Here is an 11,254-nt window from a genome sequence, read left to right on the forward strand (position 1 = left end):
TATAATCAAATATTAAAATCGATAATTTATTAATATATTTTATAAAAAAATCACTTTTATCGATAAAAGAGGACTCAGAATATGAGCCATAGAGTATGCATACCTGCACATTTAATGACAAATATCCTTTTCGATTTCTATAAATTTCCTCAATATTATGGAATCTGGTACTGACTAAACGTATATGTGTGCAATCTATAGCTCCATCAATGCCAGGTAAACCGATGCCTCTATTATGTCCTATATCTCTAAAAAGTCTTTGATTTTCTCTTACAGCATCTGGTACAAGGCATCTTTATAAATTTATTGAAGTTTCTTGCTAAATGCACAGATACTCGAAATACTATTCTTGATATAGTTGGCTGTGAGACGATTATTGTATCTCCACAATAACTTGCTACAAAAATATTACAATATTACATTTTTACAAAAAAATTTTTAAATTCTCGCAGATAATTATGACATTATGTTATAATTATTTTACTTAATATATATTGTATACATCAAAAATATCTTATTACACATAATTATATATTTTACTAACCTGAAAACTACCTGTGGCATAGAACCGTAGGCAAATTAATAATTGAAGTACTGGAAGTATAGGAAGGCCTCGATTATTGATACATGCAAGTCCCTCTTCAATTTTAGGTAAAATTTCATATATTATAATATTTTTATTAAACCTAAACCGTCTTTTAAATTCTTTATTATTATACTATAAAACTGAAACGGATCAATCCAATCTCTAATATATCTTTTTGGTGCACGCACATCATTCTCATCATCGGTAGAATCAATTTCTTCCACGATTTCATGTATATCAATATTTCTATCTTCTATTTCCATTTTATTCCCATTAAAAAATACTGATTTTTACACGTACAGCAAAGAAGATTTACTTAAGTCCACTTCTGACATGACTTGATGAAGATCGTCTTATTTGACTACTTATATACCATATAAGATATACTTTAACGACTATGAATTCGGTAACAATAAAATAACCTTAAGTTTATGCTTATATGAAATGAGAAATGTTTATGAATTATATTAAAAAATTCTGAAATAAGATCATCTTCGATAAGTCATGCTTTAAGATTTTGGTCAAGTATTGCCTTAAGTTTTAACTATGAATTTAGAACATATCTTAAGATAAAACTTAAGACGATCTTCAAAATAAGAATCGACTGTGAATACCCTATGAATGTAGAGGGCATCTTAAGACGAAACTTAAGGCGATCTTCAAAATAAGATCGGACTATGAATACCGGCCTTAGTGTTCTAGTGTTTCTTATGTAAACACGAAACAAAAAGAAAAGACGGAAAATTTATTGCAGTTATAAAATCAGTACTTTTCGAGGCACATGGTTCGAAAAGGCGCATCTGAATCTGAAAAAAATTTGTCGTTTTATTGGATATTTCATTTATCACCCACCACCACACGTGCATCGTTTAATGAGTGAATATTGATATCCGAACAGCGATTGATTGGTCATTCTTTTGCCGTGAGGTAAAATGTAATAAAATTATGCACATAAATATTATCCTATTTTTTACTTTTTACTTATATTTTTTGAGTGAGTCCCGATTGCGCACATTCCCGATCGGACACGACGATATTTCTCGATCGGACACAGTCCCGATCGGACACAGATCCGATCAGACACAGTCCCGATCGGACACAGTCTCGATCGGACACAAATCTATGTGAAATCGTACAATAATAGACCTCGTTTCGCACTGAAAGCACAGGGCGGAGTGAATTGAACTCATTTCGCATGTAAAGTTGCAAACCCATGTGGAACCGTACAATAATAGACTTCGTTTCGCATTAAAAGCACAGGGCGAAAGTATATGCGCGATCGGGTCTGTGTCCGATCGGGTCTGTGTCCGATCGGGACTGTGTTCGATCGGGTCTGTGTCCGATCGGGAAATGTCATCGTGTCCGATCGGAAATGTGCGCAATTGGGACGATCCCTATTTTTTTATAGATTTGTGAATTTTGGGTTTCACAACAAAATTATAAAATTGGTGGCTCAAATCATATCGTCGAAATTGACGAAGTGAAAATCGGAAAACGCGACAAAGGTCGCATAGTTACGGGTCAATGGGTGTTTGGAGGTATTAGAGAAACCAAATAAATTTTTATCGAGCTAGTTTGCAACCAAAAGTTCAGAAACTTTATTGGAAATTATAAAATGACGAATTGCATCAAACAGCACAATCTATTCTGATTGGTGGAGAGCGTATAATTGCCTGACAAAGGAAGGATTTGTTCATTGCATCGTAAATCATAAAATAAACTTTGTTAATCCAGAAACAGGTACTCATACGCAAAATATTGAACATATATGGCGTGATTTACGTGCTGCAATTCCTAAGTATGGAATTATTAAAAAACATTACAGTGCCTACATCGCCGAATTTTTATTTAAACGAGAACACGAATATCGAAATAGAATTGAAGCATTTTTCCAAACAATGACAAGAATGTATACCATAACACTTACTGATTATCTACATTGCAATACATGAATATGTACATCTTACTTGTCTTGCTTTCATTGATTCTGCATCACCTTATACTTCAGTATATTTTTTCATTCATAACTTTTTAACTAACAGTAACCGCCAAATAAATCCTTTTAAAGGTCACTCAGCATATTGACCTTGACACATATATCAAGATCAAGGTCATTAGTGAGGTTGTACCTTTTCTCCATATTACCGCGAATTCATAGGCGATAATTTTGAAATTTAAGAATCAAATGGATAATCAAAGAGAAAGTATGATTTATTTTATAATGAATATAAACATATATAATAATATTTTATAATATAATTTTATATATAGTGAGAATGTAAATATAAATCTGTTGATATATAAGGTTATGTTAAAAATATAAAAATTTTTATGTAATGACAAGAGAGCATTAAAATAAATGAAATATTTTTATTTGTAAGATGAGTTTTGTAAGAAATTTTGTAAGAAATTTGTAAGAAAAATTTTTTGGGTACTTCATTATATATAGTTTTACATAATCCACATGTTTGAACACAAAACTCATCTTACAAATAAAAATATTTCATTTATTTTAATGCTCTCTTGTCATTACGTAAAGGATTTTTATATTTTTAACATAACCTTATATATCAACAGATTTATATTTACATTTTCACTATATATAAAATTATATTATAAAATATTATTATTATTTGTAAGAAAAAGTTTGATACAAGGTACTGAAACAATAGCAGCTGTACCTTTTCATGATGGTAATTTAGGTAAAATTAATATCATAAAAAGTTTTAAAATATAAATGACATTACATTTTATATATTATACAGGGTTTCATGAAAATGATCATAATTTTAAAAAATTAAGATAGATTGGCTCAAAGTTAGAAGAAAAGTCTTGTACAGTTATGCAATATTCGCAATAATTAATGAGAAATAAATTAAAGAAAATCGGCCAATGCGCGTGGCTAGAAGTGCGTGGCGGTGAAGGCGGTCTCACTGTAACATAATGGCGGCGCGCGGCGAAACGGTGATTGGGGAGGGGAGGAGCGATGAGTGTGTAGGCGCGCGGCGAAGGCTCTTCCCCTCTCCAATCACTGCTTCGCTGCGCGCCGCCATTATATTACAATGAGACCGCCTTCACCGCCACGCACTTCTAGCCACGCGCATTGGCCGATTTTCTTTAATTTATTTCTCGTTAATTATTGCGAATATTGCATAACTGTACAAGACTTTTCTTCTAACTTTGAGCCAATCTACCTTAATTTTTAAAAATCATGATCACTTTCATGACACTTTGTATATTTTTTTATTAAAGAAAATATTCAGCCCATTAATTATAACAATTTAAATCAAAAGAACGCAAAGAAAAGATCTTATTTGAAATAATTTGAATTAACCCAAAAATTTTTTCTCTTGTAACGTCGTTTCTTTTTTTCTTCTAAATAATAAAGAACTGCCGCTAATCTTCTCTTTATATTATTCTCCTTTATATTGTTCTTATTTATAATTTTTGTACACTCAATCAACTAATTATAATATTTTTTGCTTGTGACATTGTTTATATTTAAACTTTTAACTTTTCTTTCTAAATCGCGTCGCTAGAACTTTTCATGCTTAATAGCTAGTCGCTAGCGACAATCCAGTCACGTAACTTTCTTTATCGCTCAAAACGAGCGATGAGCGACACATGAAAAGGTATCTTAATAGATGATTACTCGTGAAAAAGGTAGTATACTTTCTGAAAAACAAAGACAAAGTAACTCATACGATAAATGCATTTATCAACAAAATGGAGAGAGAAAAGGAATTAAAAATAGTACGTTTCAGAACTGACAACGGATAGAATATTATAACAAAGAGCTCCAAAGTTCTTCAATAAACTGGGAATCAAGAACGAACATGTGTCGAGACTCCATAAATGAATGGTGTAGCCGAACACATAATCCGAACGCTAATGGACTTAGTTCAATCTATGCTGGCCTCAGCGAAGCGAGCGGGATCCGTTAGCGTACGGTGCGATAGCGCACTAACCCGATAGCCCATGTCCCGATAGCACACAAAGTAAATCGCGCACAATCCCGATAGCGCACCAACCCGATAGCGCACGAAATGTTGGAAGCACTATCCCCTCACACACGCACTCTCACACACACACACGCGCGCGTGCGCGCGGAAGGGTGCAAGGGGGCCTTCGGCCCCCCTCCCGCACCCACCCCGTCCCGCTCGCTTCGCGTGGAAAGTTGCAAAGTGAACCCGTGCGCTATCGGGTTGGTGCGCTATCGGGTTGGTGTGCTATCGGAATTATGCGCGATTTACTTTGTGTGCTATCGGGACGTGTACTATCGGGTTGGTGCGCTATCGGGAATTGTGTCAATTTTTCGTGTGCTATCGGGTTGGTGCGCTATCGCACCGTGCGCTAACGGGATCCTCCCCAGCGAAGCTACTTTTACCTCAAACGAAGCGGACATAATTGGAACGAAACAATAAACAGCTTTCTAATTGAAAGTGGGGTAAATGTTGATATTAGGGGACTCACTTCCGATGAGCTTTACCTTGACATATGTTATCAAGGTCATTGTCCTGAGTAACATGCAAAAAATTTTAGCCGTCGCTCGTTGTTTATTAAAAAGTTATAAACAAAAGAAATTTTAGGAACTTCACATAATTTTCGGACACCATGTACAATAACAGACCTCTATTTATTATCAAGATCACCGTTCTAACATGCAAGTAGATTTGTATCCCATTAACAATAATATGTTGAATGTATCTCATTAACAATAATAATGCTGAATAAATACATATTTATCAATAATATATGTTCATTAGCAGATACATTGATTATAATAGAAATGTACAATAACACGTAGCTGTTATATAAAAAAATAATTATTTTAAATACATTTAATACAATTAAAAAATATCATGAATGTATGTGTACACACACACGCGCGCGGGGGATGCAAGGGGGACCTTCGGCCTCCTCTCCCGCAACTGCCCCGCCGGTAGAGGACGCATTGCGAAGAGTTCAATAACAATGGATATATGCTGTAAATTATAAAGCGAGGTCCACCTTGCCTACCGGCGGGGTGGTTGCCGAAGGCCTCCCCCTTGCATCCCCGCGTGTGTGTGTGTGTGTGTGTGTGTGTGTACACATATATTTGTGATATTTTTAAATTGTATTAAATTCTATATAAATTTAAATTGTTTACCTTTTTTTATTTACCTTTAATTTACCTTCTTTTGCGTTCTTCTTTACGTTTATTCACGTTTATAACTTTCAACGCGACAAGAAGTCTGTTATTGTACATGGTGTCCGAAAATTATGTGACATTCGTAAAACTTCTTTTGTTTATAACTTTTTAATAAACAACGAGCGACGGCTAAAATCTTTTGCATTACTTAGGACAGTGACCTTGATAACATATGTCAAGGTGAAGTTCATCGGAGGTGAGTCCCCTAATATCAACCTTTACCGAAAGTGGATTCGTTTATCTAAAGTCATCGAATTGCATCTACAGGTATGATTTTGATACATTCCTGATAATTTACATTGACGATATTGTAATATTTTCCAGAAGCGAAGAGAAACTGAGCAAAATTATACATATGATAAAAGAGAAATATGGAGCTCGAAACTTTGGCGAAATCTCTAATATTTTTTGGGAGTAAACATCGTGGGAGACTCCGAAGGCACCATACAGATGATTTAGGAGAGATACATACAAGAATTATTAGATTCGGTATAGACTGCAAGAATGTCCACCAATATATACTTCGATAGAACCTGGATATCCTCTTTTGTCGAAAGATTTGCCAACAACAAGTGAGGAAAAACAAGACACGAAAAACATACCATATCGCGAATTAATTGGATCGCTCAACTATAACTCAATCAATGCACAAGACCCGATATTGTATTCGTTGTTTCAAAGTTAGCTCAGTTCTCATCTAATCTCAGAAGAAAACACTGGAACAAAGCAAATGGAACTCTTAAATATTTAGGGACAATAAAGAATCACAACCTAACATACAACAATGATGATCCAAAGGTATTGATTTGAAGCGATGCAAATTTGGAGCGAGCAAGAAATCCAGATGACGGGCATTCATACTTCGGAAATATAATTATGATAGGTAAAAATGTCGTAGACAGGAAGGCGTCCACAAAATGCATTGCAATGTCAACTATGAAAGCAGAATATATTTCAAGTGCAAAAAAAACAAAGTAGCTAAAAATATTTCTCGAGGAATTGGGACTAAACGAATGGATGAGTACACCTCACCAGCTGTACTGCGACAATAGGTCAGCAATCGACTTTTCAAAGAATAGGATTGAACGGAACAAGACCAAACATATAGATATAGCTTTCCATAATGTCAGAGAAAGTATAGACGATTGCAAAGAGGGTCAGATAGAGTGGAAGCTGGCCGTGTACCGCGATTCGCGCCATCTTGCAGTTCGGAGACGCACTACGTGCACAATCCTCTCTCTCACAAAGAGTGCTTTCTCACTCTCTCTCACTCTGCAAGATATAACCTCTACTTTAACCATTGCACGCAGTTGTTGACAACAAGTTGGCAGAAAATTATTTTAATAAATAAAAAAATAATAACCCTGCGGTGCTACGTCAAAAATTGTAAAAAAAATAATAAAGTTAACAAAGATATATCCTTCTTCCAACAGCTGACAAATGCTGAACTGTGAGTATGAAATATACTTGAATAAATTGTGATTAAACATCGACATTGATTTTAGGTCATGAATGAAAATAGATATTTCTATTTAAAGTTTAAAAATAAGTTTTTGGAAATTATTTAATTATTAGAATTGTTATCGATTTTGAATCAATAAATTGTGATTCTATGGTATTGTATGATATATACTGGAATTCTAATGAAAAACTGATTTACAGGCGAAAGAAATGACAGGAATTTGCTGGGGTGCAAGGGGACCCTCCAAATCATCTCCGTATTTGCTCGGATCATTTTGGTCAAAATGCATGAGGAAAAAATACCCACTGCTTGTTCATGGAGCGATACCTACCATTAAATCTCATCGTAAGTCTTCATCATCACTAGTAATCAAATATCACAAAGACAAAGTGAAGATTTATAGACCGGCCCTCGAAAGTAATTTAAGTAGAAAATATTCATTTTCAAAGTCCATTAACGATCTTGGAGGTTTCTTAAATTGACAATTAGCTTATAACCCAGAAAACACGTTACCATCAATTTGTCGACAATTTATTATTGAGGCCAAAAAGAATCAGATTCTCTTTGATTGAGGCCCAAAATTTTCAATGCCTGAGGCAAAAATTGTTTTCTAGAAAGCTCCTGTTTATTTTTCTCTACAATAAAACTTATATTTGTAACGGCGCATACGCGCCCTTACTAACAAATATATTATAATACAGTCATGCTTCTCTTTCTTTTGCCTTTCCCATCCACACTGTCTCGCTTTCGCACCCATTCATACGCTCGCTTTCTCGCTCACTCGTACTGCTTGGCGCCTGTTTTCTCCCTCACTCGTCCGTTCGATACTCGCTGTCTCGTTTGCACGCATACACTCGCTCGCTGTCTCGCTTGCACGCATACACTCGCTCGCTATCTCGCTTGCACGCATACACTCGCTCGCTGTCTCGCTTGCACGCATACACTCGCTCGCTGTCTCGCTTGCACGCATACACTCGCTTGCTGTCTCGGTCTTATGCATTCGCCTTAATCGAGCGGCCCACCTGGAAGGGGTACTATGGAATGCAATCGGCCGGGTATATAAACCGGCCTAGCCGGCACACCGGTACCAGATCTCGTCCAGCGATCCTATCAAACGCTCCGACCAGATCTCCCGAAACCGAGGTGTCTCTCGGACTCGCTTCCTAGTCGAGTCGAGGTGTTTCTCGACTCTCGCCGGGTGTCTCCGGCATCCTGATACCAGCTTAAGTCGAGGTGTTTCTCGACCCCCGCCGGGTATCTCCGGCATCCTGATACCAGCTTAAGTCGAGGTGTTTCTCGACCCCCGCCGGGTGTCTCCGGCATCCTGATACCAGCCCAAGTCGAGGTGTTTCTCGACTCCCGCCGGGTGTCTCCGGCATCCTGATACCAGCTTAAGTCGAGGTGTTTCTCGATTCCCGCCGGGTGTCTCCGGCATCCTGATACCAGCCTAAGTCGAGGTGTTTCTCGACTCCCGCCGGGTGTCTCCGGCATCCTGATACCAGCTTAAGTCGAGGTGTTTCTCGACCCCCGCCGGGTGTCTCCGGCATCCTGATACCAGCCTAAGTCGAGATGTTTCTCGACTCCCGCCGGGTGTCTCCGGCATCCTGATACCAGCTTAAGTCGAGGTGTTTCTCGACCCCCGCCGGGTGTCTCCGGCTACCAGTCTGGGCCGAGGTGTTTCTTGGCTCGACCGGGTGTCTCCGAACTCCGGGGCTGACGTGACACTCAGCCCTTCCGTTTTGTACAGTAGCTTTAAGTTGCGCCGCTTACCGTTGCGACATCCCGCCTACATTTAATCATCCACGCACGCTTGCGTCTTGACCTGTACATGGCTTACCGCCTAGGTTTAGTCACATTTAGAATTTCAGACACATTGCGACAAACATACACACACACACCTACGCACAAACCTAACACTTGTATGTACTTGAAATACTTTTCGTAATAAAGATTATTCCACGCATCCGAATTGTTCGCGCAAGCCTGATTCTCCCCTTCTCTCGAATCCTGACTAACGAGCCGATCCGGAGCGTCGAGAAAGGCGACCGCGTTTCATATTTTATAAGAGATTGTTTCCACCCATCGAAGAGAGGCCTAGTTTTGGATATACAAAAAGCAGCTGCAGAACAACCAGCAATAATTAACATTGAAACCGACGATAACATCAAGATTGTGTTATTAGGTAAAAAGATAAAATATGATAAAAAGTGAAAAAGGACGTTGAATTTCCTATTAGCTGTCTTAATTCTGATAATTGTACATAAAATCTCATCCATTGATTTCCACATTAATGAGTTTCATTAATATTTTACAAATATGTTCAATTTTGAAGCATATTCACGAAAATGTTATTTTTTATATATTGAAAATAAAACTGCTTGTAATGCAATAAAATAATATTTTTCATACCTTATTTCCACTATTCATTGTTATAAATTGATTATTTTTTCGCGATTTAGGTGAAAAAGAAGATGAAAGGCACCTAGCTCAAGTAAATCTATCATTCTCGCCTAGAGCCATCCATTCCACATCCATTCCACAAGCGCCAGTTGCTTCATCAACGTCAATAGAGAAAAACATATCGATATCTTTGGAAGTAACTTCCCCATTAACAGAGTCTACTTCCAAACCGATGAAAACATTTTCCACTGAAAATTTTAAAATCTCAGAAGTCTTCATTCCAACACAGATTTTTAATGACACGTTAACACAGTTAACCAGAACGGAATTCAGATTTACGAACGCCAGCAATATATTTAGAATTGTAACGGGCGGTTTTTCGTGTACCGCGGAAACGTAATTATATGGATAGCCGTCGGATCCAGGTGGCGGAATCAATAACTCGGTAACGCGGAAATGTGTGTGCAATGAGTCTTTATTGTTGCCAATGTAAATGTACAAATGTGTTGTGTATGCGCGTGTATATGTGCGTGTATAATTTTATATGTACAGATGCGTTGTGTGGATGTGAATGTGTATGCGCGTGTATAAATGTATATGTACAGATGTGTCGAGTGGGTGTGTGTGTATAAATGTACCGATTATTTCCGGGCGCGATGCAGTCGCCCGTTTCCCGGTATCGGCGCGTTATCGCTTTCTTGCGACTCATCGGGCGTGTTTTTGTCGCGGTTTTTATGCACGGCTCGTAGCGCTCAGCTGTTCGGCTTTAATTCGGCCGGCTTTAATCTTATTTATTATTCGGCTCGTCTCTTGATAATTCCCGGATGGATTGCGGGTTTTTGGAAGGCATCGCGACGCTAGCGAGCGTCGGAGGCGGCTCTCGTTCCACCTCGTGAAGGCGCGATGCCTGATAAGGATCTTGGTTCGGAGGCGATTTCACAGGCGCCGATATCGATCGGCGGAGGCAGCGTTCACTACCTTCTGGCCTTGTTATTCTCGCAAGGATTTCTCTGAGCTGCTTTGCTTGCCTTCGGACTAGCTAGGCGCTTGAGAGGATCGCAAGGATCTGTCCTGTTATGCCGTCGATAGCCCGTTTTATACTCGGCTAATTACCCGCGCCGGCGTATTCGGTAATTACCCCCACCGAGCGGCGGTAAAAATCGGAGCGGTTCGGGTCCGCCCGGGGGAGTTCGGGGTGCCGAACGCGGGTTCTCAGCCGCCGGTAACGGCTCCCGACGGTAGTCTCTCAATAGTTGAGAGTCCCTGCCCGGTTGTTCTCTAAACGTTAAAAAATGGGCACACTGCGCCTCTGCCATTGCCCGACCGATGTTCGTCGGGCGGCAGCTTCCGGCCGGTGTTCGCCGGGAAACGATGCATTCGGGGTGCATCGTTACAGAATTAACGTCATCCTCAGCCAGTATAACCCTCACATCAAGAAAAATTTCGATCCAGCATACAACGATACATTTAAAATCGTACTCACCCTCAGTAAGAATCACTCTCACACTGACTAAAACATCTTCGAATCAAACACTTAAACTCTTGAAATTATTTTCACCAAAACGTATCTTAAATGAAACGTCAACATCATCACCAAAAGCTCCCTCAAGTTTGA

Source organism: Camponotus vicinus, unplaced genomic scaffold, assembly GCF_025532165.1.
Source record: "Camponotus vicinus isolate PSW18456_S1 unplaced genomic scaffold, iyCamVici1.0 SCAF_7, whole genome shotgun sequence".
Taxonomy (NCBI): domain Eukaryota; kingdom Metazoa; phylum Arthropoda; class Insecta; order Hymenoptera; family Formicidae; genus Camponotus; species Camponotus vicinus.